Genomic DNA, 9,080 nt, shown 5'->3' on the forward strand with positions numbered 1-9,080 from the left:
ATAGTGCTTCAACCTCTGGCCATTCACTGTAAATTTTCTATCAGAATTCTCTTCCTATATTTCCATATGACCATATGGTGAAGCTCTGATAACCACAAACGGTCCTGACCACCGGGATTTTAGCTTCTCGGGAAAGAATTTGAGCCTTGAATTATACAGTAGCACTCTCTGTCCTGGCTCAAATACTCTGATGGCAATCTTCTTGTCATGCAATAACTTGGTTCTCTCCTTATAGAGCTTGGCATTCTCATAGGCTAAATTTCTGAATTCATCAAGCTCATTTAACTGAAGCATTCGCTTAATTCCTGCAGCTTCTGAATCAAGATTTAGGTACCTGATTGCCCAGTAAGCTTTATGCTCCAGCTCAACTGGCAAGTGATAGGCTTTGCTATAGACCAACTGATAAGGTAACATGCCAATGGGAGTCTTGTACGCTGTCTGGTATGCCCAGAGAGCATTATCAAGTTTCCTAGACCAGTCCTTTCTTGAAACACTGACGGTCTTCTCTAGATTCCTTTTGAGTTCCCTGTTGAAAACTTCAACTTGTCCACTTGTCTGAGGGTGATAGGGGTTGCCACTTTATGACGGACTCCATATCTCTGTAGAAGAGAGTCCAGCGGCCTGTTACAGAAGTGGCTTCCTCCATCACTAATGAGTGTCCTTGGGACACCAAACCGGCTAAAGATATATCTCTGAAGAAAACTCATTACCACCTTAGCATCATTGGTGGGTAGAGCCACAGCTTCCACCCACTTGGACACATAGTCAACCGCCACTAGAATATAGTTGTTTGAATGTGAGGGTGGGAAGGGTCCCATGAAATCAATACCCCACACATCAAACAACTCCACCTCAAGAATCCCTTGCTGTGGCATTTCATGGTTGGCAGGGAGATTCGTGGCTTTCTTACATCTAGCACGGTGCTTCACAAATGCTCTTGCATCCCTGAAGGGAGTCGGCCAGTAAAACCCGCTCTAAAGGACTTTTGTAACTGTTCTTTCACCACCAAAGTGGCCTCCATAATCAGAACCATGACAGCGCCAAAGAATCTGTTGTGTTTTTTCATCTGGGACACATCTTCTGATTATACCATCTGAACACCTTTTAAAAAGGTATGGTTCCTCCCAAATGTTGTAATTTGCATCAGTCAATAGCTTCTTTACTTGTTGCCTACTGTACTCCCTTGGAATATAGTTCATGGCTTTGTAATTTGCAATGTTTGCAAACCACAGAGCCTGCTGTATGAGGAATAATTGCTCATCAGAAAACGTCTCAGTCACAGCTATGGGTGGTTGTACTCCTGCTTCAAACTCGATTCTAGAGAGATGGTCAGCTACTTGATTTTTTGACCATTTCCTGTCTTTTATCTCAATATCAAACTCCTGAACGAGTAACACCCATCTGATTAATCTTGGTTTAGAATCCTGTTTGGTTAGAAGGTACTTCAAACCAGCATGATAATTATAAATAATAACTTTAGAACCAAGTAAATAAGACCTAAACTTATCAACAGCATACACAACAGCTAATAATTCCTTTTCTGTAGTTGTGTAATTTTTTTGGGCATCATTTAACACACGACTGGCATAGTAAATGACATGTGCAAGCTTACCATGTCTCTATCCTAAAACGGCTCCTATAGCAAAATCACTGGCATCACACATCAATTCAAATGGTAAATCCCAATCAGGGGGAGCTATAATGGGAGCAGAGGTAAGGTTTGCTTTCAGAGTTTCAAAAGCATGCAGACAATTAAAATCAAAGACAAAAGGAACATCAATAACTAACAGGTTACTCAATGGTTTAGCAATTTTTGAAAAGTCCTTTATAAATCTCCTATAAAATCCTGCATGACCCAATAAACTCCTGACTGCCTTAACATTAGCTGGTGGTGGTAATTTTTCAATTACCTCCATCTTTGCTCTGTCAACCTCAATCCCCTTACTTGAAATCTGGTGCCCAAGAACAATAGCTTCTGTAACCATGAAATGGTATTTTTCCCAATTTAAAATAAGGTTTGATTCTTGACACCATTTCAAGACAAGAGAAAAATGCTTAAGGCAGGATTCAAAAGAATTACCAAAAATAGAAAAGTCATCCATAAATACCTCAATGAACTTTTCAACCATATCAAAAAAAATTGAAAGCATACACCTCTAAAAAGTAGCTAGAGCATTACAGAGTCCAAATGGTATTCTCCTGTAAGCAAACACTCCAAAGGGGCATGTGAATGCTGTCTTCTCTTGATCTTGAGGGTCTATTATAATTTGATTATATCCAGAATATCCATCCAGGAAACAATAAAAAGCATGACTAGATAACCTCTCAAGCATCTGATCAATGAAAGGCAGAGGGAAGTGATCATTCCTTGTAGCAGTGTTGAGCTTCCTGTAGTCTATACACATTCTCTATCCTGTGACTGTCCTTGTATGAATAAGCTCATTCTTTTCATTCTTGATTACTGTCATCCCTTCTTTCTTGGGAACTACCTGCACAGGACTTACCCAAGGACTGTCAGAAATAGGGTAAATAATACCTACTTCCCATAATTTCATTACCTCTTTTTGGACCACCTCTTTCATGGTTGTATTGAGTCTCCTTTGTGGTTGCACAACTGGTTTAGCATCATCTTCAAGGAGGATCTTGTGCATACACTTGGTTGGACCAATCCCCTTCAAGTCACTAATGGTCCACCCAAGAGCTGTTTTATGGCTCCTGAGCACTGAAATAAACGCCTCTTCCTCTTCAGGCTTCAGGGAAGAGCTAATATTCACCGGATATAAATCATTTTCACCCAAGAAGACATATTTTAGAGAAGGAGGTAAAGGTTTAAGCTCAAGCTTGGGGGCTTCCTCCTCTGCTTTAGGTGTGTGAACCATAGTCTTCTGAAATAGGATCCAGAATTTTATCAAGTACCTCAGCTTTCAGTACCTCTTGAACAAGTGATGCCAGGGCATCTAGGCCAGTTTCACTGACCTTTTCTTTACTATTTTAGGGTAGTTTCATGAATTTTCTTAGTAAATAAGGCAAGTTATGGATGAAAATACACTTACCCCTTGATTCAAGCAACTATTGTGAATTTTACATGATTTCATGAAGATTTTGCAAGGATTGCATGACAAATTGATTATGCATAATCTCATGACTTGGGCTAGAGCTTTGATGCACTTTATTTGCTTGATTTCATAACAAAGGAAGCAAGAAGAAGCCACATTAGCAGTCACGTTAACCTAGTTAACGTGAACACTAACGTGGAATAGGGACAAGCTTGTAGCGCTAATGGAAAAGGTGATCGCCAATAACGCCTGCGAAGCCATCATAAGCCCACATTAATTGCCACGTTAACTAGGTTAACATGGTAGTTAACGTGGAGAAAAAGGGAGCTCCAGCGTTAGTGGTAAAAGTGAATACCACTAACGCTACAAATTGGCAATTAGCCACGTTAAGAGTCACGTTAACTTAGTTAACGTGAACTCTAACGTGGAAGGGAAAGACAATGCCAACGTTAGTGACACTCACCTTTGTCACTAACGTTGGATCAAGCCAACATTGCCCACGTTAGTGGTCATGTTAAGATCACTAACATGAAAGTTAACGTGGAGCTAAGCATGATGAGCCAACGTTAGTGACACTCACCTTTGTCACTAATGTTGGAGATGGCATTCACTACCACGTTAGTGGCCACCTTAACCTAGTTAACGTGAACTCTAACATGGAGAGGAGGGGCGTTTGGAGCGTTAGTGACAAAGGTAAGTGTCACTAACGCTCTCGAAGCATAGGCATGCCCACGTTAACCTAGTTAACGTGAACTCTAACGTGGGAAAAGGGGGCACAATGCAATGTTATTAGAAAAGGTGATTCCCAATAACATTTATGAAGGATGACGAGGCAACGTTAGTGGTCACGTTAGTGCCACTAACGTTGAAGTTAACGTGGACCATTTTGGGGTTGGAACGTTAGTGAGAAAGGTGATTGCCACTAACGTTCTCGAACCCACATTTTCACTTAGCGTTAACACCACTAACGTCCTAACTAACGCCCATGCCTAACTCACACTTTTCTGCAAGCTGAGCCCACTGAAGATTGTACCTGCTTCAACTAAAGATCTAAGGCCCACATCCAAGACTTGAAGAACTCACTAGAAGCTCAAGAAGAGTAATATATATAGGAGTAGTTTTGAACTATAGAGAAGCTTGGCACTTGGGAGAACTACCCCCTGTATATTTACTTTCTGCATTTTTCCTAGCTAAGCATGTTTTCTTTTCTGCCATTTTCCATTTCCAGAGCCATGAACAACTAAACCACTTTCATTAGGTTAGGGAGCTCTATTGTAATTTGATGGATCAATTATAGTTTTCATTATTCTTCCTCTTTCTTTTCTCTTGATTTGCTAGAAAGCTTTCGATCTTAATTCAATTGGTTAGTTGTCTTTGAAAAGAAACTCTCCATAATTAGATCTCCTTTGAGCCTTGGAAAAGGGATGAGGAGATCATGCTAGAAATGCTTTCTCATGTTGGACCAAATTGGGGTTTGGGCGGATATAGTGACATGTAATCCTCCTAACACTTTGATTTGGAAATACATGTGGTATAATCAGTGACCACACTTCATCTCTTCCCATGAACAATTAAATCAAGGAATTGGGCAATTGTTCAAGCTTAGAGAGATTGGATTGCCAAGGAATTGTGATCCAATCACTTAAGATTGCCAAGGAGATCAATGAATGCATTGATTGAGGAAGAGATGAGAATGAACTTGATCCAGAGAATGCAACATCTCTTAAGCCCAATGAATTCCCCATTTCTGATCTTACCCATTCTCTTTACTTTCTGCCATTTATTTCCATGTTCATCTCCCCAAATCCCCATTTAAGATTCTGCACTTTATTTTCTGCCATTTACTTTTCCGCTATTTAATTTCCTGCAACACCGACAACCTTCTGTTTAGCTCAACTAGCATACTCTTCCAACTAAAGTTGCTTGACCAATCAATCCCTGTGGGATTTGACCTCACTCTATTGTCAGTTTTTACTTGACGACAATTTGGTATACTTTCCGAAGGGAAATTTGTTGAGAGACAAGTTTCCATGCATCAAGTTTATGGTGCCATTGCCGGGGATTGATTTTGTATCAACAATGATTAAGTTTGAAGTTCACTACATTAAGCAATTTTTTTCTTTTATTTGTTTATTTTATCCAGTCATTTATCTTCAGTTTCTTTAGTTTCTTCCTCATCCTCTCACCCCTCGTTGTTTTCTTTGTTATTATCTACAATTTTGCTCACTAACCCACTAACTATTTGATAATTTGCACCACTCACACTTACAATCACTCTATCAAGAATAATCTCATCATTGTATTTCTTGTTGTGTGCTCTATTAGTTGTATGACAGGAAAAAGAAACGGAGCTTCAACTTCCTTTGATTCGGAACCTAAGAGGACCCTATGTAGATTGAGGAGGAAAGCAAGAGGGAAAGGAGTTGTTGGTGCTGAGAAAGAGGAAGAGTACTTTGAAACAAACATGGAGGAGAACTTGGAAAACAACCTTGAAAGAGAAGCCCACAACCATGCCAGAGAAGGCCCTGTAAATCATGTTGGGCAAGAGAGGAGAGTTCTAGGCTCTTACATCAATCCAAACTTAGGAAATTGTGGAAGTAGCATCCAAAAGCCTACCATACATGCCAACAACTTTGAATTAAAACCCCAGTTCATCACCCTTGTTCAGAACAATTGCTCATTCGAAGGAAGTGCCTAAGAAGACCCCAATCAACATCTAACCACCTTCCTGAGAATATGTGACACTGTGAAGTCTAATGGAGTCCATCCGAATGTCTATAGACTGCTTTTGTTCTCTTTTTTACTCAGGGACAAAGCATCTAAGTGGCTGGAATCCTTCCCGAAGGAGATCTTAACAAATTGGGAAGATGTGGTGAACAAGTTTTTGGTAAGATTCTACCCTCTTCAAAGAATTAATAGGCTGAGAGCTGAGGTGTAAACTTTCAGGCAACAAGATGGTGAAACTCTCTATGAGGCATGTGAGAGGTTTAAGGACTTAACAAGAAGATGCCCACCGGACATGTTCAATGAATGGGTTCAACTGCACATCTTCTATGAAGGTCTTTCTTATGAGTCAAAGAAGGTTATAGACCATTGATAAGGGGGCTCTCTAAACAAGAAGAAAACCATTGAAGAAGCCATAGATGTCATTGAGACTGTCGCTGAGAATGACTACTTCTATGCTTCTGAAGGGAGCAACACTCGAGGAGTAATGGAGCTGAACCACATGGATGCATTGCTAGCTCAAAATAAGATGATCACCAAGTAACTAGCAGATCTTACCAAGAAGGTGGAAGAAAACCAAGTTGCAGCAGTCATCACCTCATCACCAGCTCAAGAAGGAGTGAATGTAGGAGAAGAAGGTGACTGGGAACAAGCCAACTATGTTGGAAACTCACCCAGACAGATCCATGATCCATACTCTAAAACTTATAATTCCGGATGGAGAAATCACCCTAACTTTGGGTGGGGAAACCAACAAGACCAAGGCCAAGACCAGAAATGCTACAACCATAATCCCAAAAACAATGCAACTCACCAACATACCTCACAGAGATCCTATCAACACCCACCTAATCACCGTTCTCAACCACCTAATCTCAACCCAACATTACCAACCGAGGATAGCCTTTCCAAAATTGAGGCTCTACTTGAAGACATATGCAAAGAAGTCCAAGACAACAGAGTGTTCAAGGATGAAGTGCGAGCCAATATCAAAAACCAAGGGGAAAACATCAAGAGGCTGGAGTCCCACGTGGGATATCTTTCTCAACAGTTTCCCAAACCTATTGATAGTTTCCCAAGTGACACAGAGAATAACCCAAGAGGAGAAACAAAGAAAGTAAGGTGGAAAGAATGCAAGATGATCACTATAAGTGATAAGAGGAGTGTGGAGGAAACACCCACGCAAACAGAACATCTCCAAGACATTCCAAAGGAAAATCATGAAGAAAGAAACCATACACCCCAGCACACACACAAGGAGGAGCTAAAAAAAGGGGAGACCCTGAACCATATGCACCCTTTCCCCAGAGGCTAAAAGGTAGTGTAGCAAGGAGAATGTATTCAAGATTCCTCGACATGTTTGCATCTCTTGATGTAAATATACCATTCATTAAGGCCCTCCAGCAAATGCCCTTCTACATCAAGTACATAAAGGAGCTACTGGCCAAAAAGAGTTTATTGAAGGGTGGATAAATAATAAAGATGAATAGGGAGTGCAGTGCTCTCATCCAAACAGAGCCACCTACAAAGAAGAAGGATCCAGGGAGTTTCTACATTCCCTGTGCTATAGAAGAGACAATGATTGATAAGGGGCTCTGTGACCTGGGAGCAAGTATCAACTTAATGCCTCTATCCCTTATGAAAAAGCTTCAAATCAATGAGCTAACACCCACAAACATAATCATCAAATTGGCTGACAAAACTCAAAAATAGGTAATAGGAGTGGTGGAGAACGTGTTAATGAAGGTTGGGAACTACTTCCTACCCACGGACTTTGTTATCTTGGAAATGGAAGAGAATCCCATCCATCCCATCATCTTGGGAAGGCCATTTTTAGCCACAGCCAAGGTGCTTATAGATGTGGAGCGAGGAGAGCTAGTATTGAGGATACACGATGAACAGCTCACCTTCAACGTTTTCAAACCATCACAAGAAGTAGATCATGATAACGAAGAGTCAAAGGAAGAGCACAATAAGGGGTTGATGGAAGAGGTAAGCATGGGAGCACAAGCACCACACCTGAAAATCCCCATTGGTGACAACCAATGTGATCAGAGGGAGTAACAGCCAAGTGTAATCCAAGAGAAACTGGACTTACCAGAGTCATATGGGACAAGCAACAAAATCCCCCTGAAAGAAGGAACCATAAGGAGCAAGGTAACATCAAGGGAAACAAAGAAAAAGGTCCCAAGGAGATGGAGGAACAGGAAAATCCCTACAGAGGACTTCTCTCCAGGAGATGAAGTGGTCTCTGCCTACTTTCCATCTATACCACCTCATCTCCCCACCATTCCATCTCAGCTACCTCCAATGTACACCATCAATAAAATCTTGTCCTTAGAACATGTGGAACTTCTTAACAAAGCCAACGGAAGCAGATTCACTGCAAGGGGGGAAGATTTGAAGCACTACCAACTACCCTGACAAGGGCCAAACGTCAAGCTAATGATGCTAAATCAAAATGAAGCGCTTCATGGGAGGCAACCCATGTTCCATACCCTCTCTCCTTAATCTCTAATAGTAGTAATAAAGCAAAGTCATGGATTCTAAATCAACTTTGACGAACACTTAGAAGAATTTTTATATGCAACATATAGTGAACAACAAGTTTGGTGTCCAAGGCATACTAAGATGGCATGAACACAACCCATATCATGTTAATTTTAGACTCTTAATCAAACCTTGTTGCACCATGGGACCAAAAACAAGTTTGGTGTTACCAATGTTGCATGCATGGGAAATTAAATGGTGATGAGCGGATAATTTGTACGCTTTTTGGCATTGTTTTTAGTATGTATTTAGTATGATCTAGTTAGTTTTTAGTATATTTTTATTAGTTTTTAGTTAAAATTCACTTTTCTAGACTTTACTATGAGTTTGTGTATTTTTTTGTGATTTCAGGTATTTTCTGGCTGAAACTGAGGGACCTGAGCAAAAATCTGATTCAGAGACTAAAAAGGACTGCAGATGCTGTTGGGTTCTGACCTCCCTGCACTCGAAGTGGATTTTCTGGAGCTACAGAAGCCCAATTGGCGCGCTCTCAACGGCGTTGGAAAGTAGACATCCTGGGCTTTCCAGCAATATATGATAGTTCATACTTTGCCCAAGATTTGATGGCCCAAACCGGCGGTCAAAGTCACCATCAGAATTCCAAGGATGGGAGTTAAACGCCGGAACTGGCACAAGGATGGGAGTTAAACGCCCAAACTGGCATAAAAGCTGGCGTTTAACTCCAAGAGAAGTCTCTACACGAAAATGCTTCAATGCTCAGCCCAAGCACACACCAAGTGGGCCCGGAAG

General features: G+C 40.9%; 1 non-coding gene across 1 annotated transcript; it reads right to left on the reverse strand.

The window, feature by feature from the left end:
* Positions 1-5,973: 5,973 nt before the first annotated feature.
* Positions 5,974-6,075, reverse strand: LOC127742030 (small nucleolar RNA R71). The gene has a single exon (XR_008003217.1). It is a non-coding gene; the product is annotated as a small nucleolar RNA R71 (small nucleolar RNA).
* Between the last annotated feature and the right edge of the window lie 3,005 nt (positions 6,076-9,080).

Source organism: Arachis duranensis, chromosome 9 (assembly GCF_000817695.3).
Source record: "Arachis duranensis cultivar V14167 chromosome 9, aradu.V14167.gnm2.J7QH, whole genome shotgun sequence".
NCBI classification, from domain to species: domain Eukaryota; kingdom Viridiplantae; phylum Streptophyta; class Magnoliopsida; order Fabales; family Fabaceae; genus Arachis; species Arachis duranensis.